The sequence below is a fragment of the Pogoniulus pusillus genome, chromosome Z (genome assembly GCF_015220805.1).
Source record: "Pogoniulus pusillus isolate bPogPus1 chromosome Z, bPogPus1.pri, whole genome shotgun sequence".
Lineage (NCBI taxonomy): Eukaryota > Metazoa > Chordata > Aves > Piciformes > Lybiidae > Pogoniulus > Pogoniulus pusillus.
In genome coordinates, this window is record NC_087309.1 from 111,050,335 (window position 1) to 111,057,579 (window position 7,245).

The following is a 7,245-nucleotide window of genomic DNA, read 5'->3' on the forward strand; positions in this document are numbered from 1 at the left end:
GTCTGGTTTTTGGTCCAGAGACTTTCCCTTCTCCCTGAGGGCAGTGAACAGTGGTAGGAAGGGTTTGATAGGCATAGGCCAGGTTCTGGTGCATTGCAGTGATTTGTGTCTCTTGGGAATTCCCAGGATGACAACTTATTTTCCAAATATTTTACTATTTTGTCAGGATTATTCAATAACAACCTTCAGGAAGTTTGCTGATGACACAAAACTAGAAAGGGTGTCTGACAGCCCAAAAGGCTGTGCTGCCATCCAGCATGACCTGGGCAGGGTGGAGATCTCAGCAGAGAATAACCTTATGAAGTTCAGCAAGGGAGAGCTCAGGGTATTGCAGCTAAGGAGGAATAACTTCACATACCAGAATGGGTTAGAGGCTGGCCTGCTGGGGAGCAGCTCTGTGGAAAAAAAACTCAGATATCTGATGGACAACGAGAGCCAGCAATATGCACTTGTGGCCAAGAAAAACAGTGGTATTGTGGGATGCATTAAGAGGAGTGCAGCAAGCAGTTTTGAGGGAGATTCCCCTCACCCTCTACTTTGCCCTGGCAAGGTGTCATCTGGAGTGCTCTGTCCAGTTCTGAGCTTACCAGTTCAAGGACAGGCAACTCCTTGAGAAGGCACAGCAAAGGTCTACAAAGATGTTTAGGAGACTAGAACATCTGGCTCATGAAGAAAGGCTGAGGGATCTCAGCTGATCTCTTTTCAGTAGTCTGCAGCAATAAGACAAGGAATAATGGGTATAAACTGGACCAGAGAAGCTTTCACCTCAATATGAAGATAAACTTCTTTACAGTGACAGTGACGGAGCTCTGGAACAGGCTGCCCAGAGAGATTGTGGAGTCTCCTTCTCTGGAGACTTTCCAAACCCACCTGGATGCATTCCTGTGTGAACTACTCTAGGGGATTCTGCCTTGGCAGGGACATTGGACTGGATGATCTCTGTAGGTCCCTTCCAACCTCTAAAGTCCTGTGATTCTGTGATGTGGGGAGAAGACTGAGGAGGGATCTTATTAATGCCTATAAATACTTAAAGGGTGAGTGTCAAGAGGATGGGGCTAGTCTTTTTTTCAGTGGTGCTGAACAGCAGGACAAGAGGTAATGGGTATAAATTTGAGCATAAGAAATTTCATTTAAATATGAGGAGGAACTTCTTTACATTGAGGGTGTTGGAGCACTGGAACAGGCCATCCAGAGAGGTGATGGAGTCTGCATCTGGAGTCACTGAAAGCCTGCCTGGATGGCATCCAGTGCAATCTGCACTAGGTGAACCTGATCTGATGGATCTGGGTCAACAGCCTGAGGCCAATGGGATGAGATTCAACAGGACCAAGTGCAGGGTCCTACACTTTGGCCACAACGAATCCATGCAACAATACAGAGTGGGGGATGAGCAGCTGGAGAGCAGTCTGAAATAGAGGGACCTGGCAGTGCCGGGTGACAGCATCTAGACATGAGCCAGCATGTGCCCAGCTGGCCCAAAAGGCCAGAGGCATCTTGACCTGTCTCAGGAAAAGTGTAGCCAGCAGCACTAGGATGTAATTCTGCCCTGTACTGGCATTGGTGAGGCCTCACCTCAAGCACTGTGTGCAGCTCTGGGCTCTCACTGCAAGAAAGACATTGAGGTGCTGGAGCAGGTCCAGAGGAGACTGAGGAGGGGGCTGGAGGGAAAATCTGATGAGGAGAGGCTGAGGGAGCTGAGGGTGTTCAGCCTAGAGGAGACTTAGAGGTGACCTTATCACTCTACAACTACCTGAAGTGAAGCTGTAGTCAGGTGGGGGTCAGGCTCTTCTCCCAGGAAACTGGTGACAGGACAAGAGGGCATGGTCTGAAGCTGTGCCAGGGGAGGGTTAGGTTGGATATTAGGAAGCACTTCCTGATGGAAAGGGTGCTTAGGCACTTGAATGGTCTGAATGTGGAGCTGGTGGAGTCACCATCCCTGGAGGTGTTTAATAAGAGATTGGATGTGATCCTTGGTGGCATGGTTTAGCTGATGTGGTGGTGATAGGTTATAAGGTGGACTTGATGATCTCAGAGTTTTTTCTAGCCTCAGTGATTCTGTGATTCTATGTGCTTAAAGGTCTGGTGATCACCACAGGAAGAAAAGGGAATTCATGTCACATGCCACTCACATTCTGCTATTAAAGCTTTCTTACATCTTATTAAAGCTTTCTTAGAGAAATCTCCATAGTTTTCAGGTGCAAGAAAGACAGACAAGACTTGTATTTGATAAGACACTCTCCTGTACTTAACAGAGGTTATCAGTGGTCATGCACACAAGCAAACAACACACAAGCTCTTTCTGCCTGGGAAAGAGAACTCTCTTCCTTCCCAGTTAATGAAGTCAATTGTTTTTGGTGTTATGTCTTGACTATATGTTCAGAATTTGGTGGCAGCCTTGTAACTTTGCCTTTTATTTCTGACAAGCCAGGAACATGGTAGATGTTGGGGAACTTTTATGGAACCCTCAAGGCGAATCAAAACACATATTTATGCTTAAGTAGAAAATAATTTTAAGGAATAGTGTACAAAGCAGAGTCTTAACATCACTGAAACTGGGAATAAAGCCCTTTCATGCTGGGTTTCATGTTAAGGAGAAGGCATTCTTTTATTCTGGCACCAGGATGCACAGGGGATAGCTCCACCTTGTGTGCATAGCAAGTGTCAAGCTTCTGATTATACAGATCAAAACATTACATATTCATTAGGTTTCCTGTTCTTCACCAATCATTTCCCACAATCAGCCAGGTGGGGTTGGTCTCCTCACCCAGGCAATCAGCAGCAGAACAAGGGCACACAGCCCCAAGTTGTGCCAGGGGACATAGAGGCTGGAGGTTAGGAAGAAGTTCTTGACAGAGAGAGTGATTGGCATTGGAATGGGCTGCCCAGGGAGGTGGTGGAGTCACCATCCCTCAAGGTGTTCCAGAAAAGCCTGGATGAGGCACTTAGTGCCATGGTCTGGTTGATTGTCTAGGGCTGGGTGCTAGGTTGGAGTGGATGATCTTGGAGGTCTCTTCCAACCTGGCTGATTCTATGATTCTATGATTAATTAATGTCAAACATTTACTTTTCACATTTCTGTTGTAACACAAACGTAGCAAATGAAACAAAACTCCTCCTCCGTGACCATGCTCTTTTCATCTTCAGAGATCATTGTGGTGGCATCAGGTGGTCATATGAGGCCCTCACTGTTCCGGAAGACTTCAGGCAACATGTTCCTCTTCTTCCTTATACGGAGCTCTTTTGGCTGTTGTACAGACAGGTTACATAACACTGTTATATTACTTGATGATTAACTATCCACTCTCAGATACATGTCCTTGACTACAGTTCAGACCAGGCAGGGTTGATTTAACATAGACAATGGCTGTCCTGCTCTTAGGTTAGGTTTGGCGTCACTATGGCAATGAGTGGTTCTACATCAGGAGTGCAAAGAATTAACAGAAGCTGGCAGGGACAATATGCTATGTTTTTTTCCCATGACACACACATAAATAAAGGTACAAAACACTCACCATCACTTCTGACATAGAGAAAATCAGTAACATTTAGGGCAGGTTCCAGTCAAAAGTCTTCACTATTGTTCCTTACTTTTCAAACTATGGAGACTGCACACCTGCAGGAATTTATATTCTTTGTATTTCCTGGCTCTGAAGAAGTTTGTTTAGTCAAATTTCCACACTGGTACCTTGGAAATTCAAAGATACTTCTTTTCTTGCACCTAAGTTAGAGGGGCATTCCCCGGTCAGCCATTATCTGGGATGTAAGGGGCTGCAAGAAAGCTGGCAAGGGACTTTTCACAAGGGCTTGCAGTGATAGGATGAGAGGGAATGGATTGAAGCTCAGGGACAGCAGATTTAGACTGGAGATTAGGAAGAAGAGACATTGAGTGCATCCTCAGCAAATTAGCTGACCACACCAAGTTGTGGGGTGAAGCAGACATGCTGGAGGGAAAGGATCTATCCAGAGGGATCTGGACAAGCTGAAGAGGTGGGCACAAGCCAACCTCATGAGGTTCTACAAGATCAAGTGCAAGGTCCCGCTGCTGGGTTGAGGCAATCCCAAGCACAAATACAGGCTGGGCAATTGACTGGGTGGAGAGAAGCCTTGAAGAGAGAGACTTGGGGGTGCTCATGGACAAGAAGCTCAACACGAGGCAGCAGTGTGCACTTGAAACCCACAAAGCCAACCAGAGCCTGGGCTGCAGCAGGAGAAGTGTAGCCAGCAGGTCAAGGCAGGTGATTCTCCCTCTCTACTCCACTATGGTGAGACCCCACCTGGAGTAATGCATCCAGTTCTGGAGGCCCCATTACAAGAAGGACGTAGACATGCTGCAGCACATCCAGAGAAGGGCCACTGTGATGATCAGGGGTCTGGAGCAGCTCTCTTATGAGGACAGACTGAAAGAGTTGGGACTGTTCAGTCTGGAGAAGAGGAGGCTCCCAGGTGACCTTCTTGTGGCTTCCTGGTATCTGAAGGGGTCTACGAAAAAGCTGGGGAGGGTCTTTTCAGGCTATTAGGCAGTGACAGGACTAAGGGGAGTGGAGCACAACTGGAGGTGGGTAGGTTCAGCCTGGAGGTGAGGAGGAAGTTGTTCAGCTGAGAGTGGTGAGAGCCTGGAGTGGGTTGCCCAGGGAGGTGGTTGAGGTCCTGTCCCTGGAGGTGTTTAAGGCCAGGCTGGATGGGGCTGTGGGCAGCCTGATCTAGGGTAGGGTGTCCCTGGGCATGGCAGGGGGGTTGGAACTAGACGATCCTTGTGATCCCTTCCAACCCTGACTGATTCTATGATTCTAAGAAGACCTTTACAATGAGGGTGGTGAGACATTGGGACAGTTTGCCCAGGAAGGCTGTGGATGTCCCCTCCCTGCAGGTGTGTTCAAGGCTAGATTGGATGAGCCCTTGATCAACGCAGGCTAGTGGGAGGTGTCCCCGTCCATGGCAGGGGGGTTGTAATTGGAAAATCTTTAAAGTCCCTTTCATTTTTCCATTTTATGAATTTATTTATGAATCATTACAGACAGGTTCCTTACACACAATTGCAACAGCACCAGTCCTGAGAGCAGCTGCATGGAGCACCTCAGGCCAGCTGTTCTGGGCTGTCTCTGCTGTCTAAAGGTGTCCCATTTTGGGCTTCTGATGGCTCCCTGTGGCCCCTCCTAGACAACTGCACCCCATCAGGATCTAGCAGGTCCAGCTCAGTAAAAGTTCCCCCGAAGTCAAAGAAGCCAAAGTGTTGCCGCTGGCACCATCCCTTGAGCCAGTTGTTGATGACATGGGTTCTGTTGTTCCTCTCTATGAACTCCCTTGCCACAGGGGGAACTGAGCAGAACACCACCTGTGCTCCTGCCCCATCTATCAATTTCCCCAGGGCCTTAAATTTTAATTACTCTGGTTCCCTTCTTCTCGATTTCATCCCTGCCAGCCTGTATTACCAGCAAGGGGTAATAATCAGAGGGCCGGATTAGGTTAGGGAGTCTCCTGGTGATGTCCCTAACCCGGTGTGATGGTTTGGGGGTTACCCCGCCCCTCCCACACTTTGTATTTGCCCCAGCTAACTCAGACGGACCCTGGGAATATAGATGAAGCAATTTATTTACAGCTAGCAGAATTTACAAGCAGCTATTTACAATATATACAGTTATATACAATTATATACAGAAATATACAAACGATAAACAATACAAAAGCACAACGCCCCTCCCAGAAACCTGAGTCCCCAGGAGGGGCTCTCAAACCACCCCAACACCTCCCCCCGGCCCCTCTCAACCTTACCCCAGTTCTCAGGAAGAAAAGAGGTGCAGCCAAGAGGTTAGGGAGCAGGGTTAGTAGGAGCAAGGTTAATGAGATGTGACCAGGTCTAAGGCAAAAGCAAGAGTGAGAGACAAAATGGAGAAAAAATCTTTCTTCTTCCCAGAGTTCTCAGCAAGACTGTGAGAGAAGTTGACATCAATTGTTTTCATTTCACTGCCCGTTATCTAGTTCTGTTACCAAAACATCCCAGCTTGCTTCAAACTAGCACACCCGGGCACCAGGAAGGGAGCAGACCTCCCTGTTGGATGGGTTGGGACGACAAATGGGTCCTTCTGTCCCCCTCAAGACTGAGTCTCCAACAACTATAACCCTTCTCTTTTTCTTGGTTTTTGTGGAGCTAGTCACCACAGTTGGTGGCGACTACTCCACCCTAGGCATCATCACAGATGGCTGCTCCTCAGCCCTCTCATCCTCCCTGCCCTCTGCATGCAGGGCCTCATACTTGTTGTGCAAGGGCAGTGTAAGAGGAGGAGAGGGCCGGGGTGGATTTCCCTTGCTGCCTCTGACAGGGATCTGCACCCATCCCTCCCTGCTTATGGGGGTAGTTCCCTTAGCAGGGGCAATCTGCAGGGCCTGCTCCCACAGATACAGATCTCTGGTTTGAAGCCATTGCCCCTCATCCTATCACTACAGGCCTCTGTAAACTGTCTCTCTCCATTCTTCTTGTGGCATCCCTTCAGGTGCTGGAAGGTCATTATTACGTCTTCCCAGAGCCTCCTCTTTTCCAGATTGAATGATCCCAGCTGCCTTGCTCTGTCTTCAGAGCAGAGGTGTTCCAACCTCCTGATCATTTTTGTGTCCCTCCTACGGACCCACTCCATCAGGTCCATCTCCCTCCTGTGTTGAGAGAATTCACAGAATTCATAGAATCAACCGGGTTGGACGAGATCTCCAAGGTCATCCAGTCCAACCTAGCACCCAGCCCTAGACAGTCAACCAGACCATGGCACTAAGTGCCTCATCCAGGCTTTTCCTGAACACCTCCAGGGATGGCGAATCCACCACCTCCCGGGGCAGCCCATTCCAATGCCAATCACTCTCTCTGCCAACAACTTCCTCCTAACATCCAGCCTATACTTCCCCCAGCACAACTTGAGACTGTGTCCTCTTGTTCTGTTGCTGGTTGTCTGGCAGAAGAGCCCAACCCCACCTGGCTACAACCTCCCTTCAGGTAGTTGTAGACAGCAATGAGAGCTCCAGACCTGGACGCAGTACTCCAGATGAGGTCCCACCACAGCAAAGTGTCAGAATCACCTCTCTGGATCTGCTAACCACTTCTGTCCCACCTACACACTCTGTGCAGTTGTGTGTTGTAGATAATGAGGCATAAATACTGCCCAAATTTCATCTCTCACTTGCAGGGGAATGAGAGCTGGATACCAAAAAGCTGGGACAGATCAAAAGTTTGCCTCCCTTCCTGTCCCACCCTGAATGGTT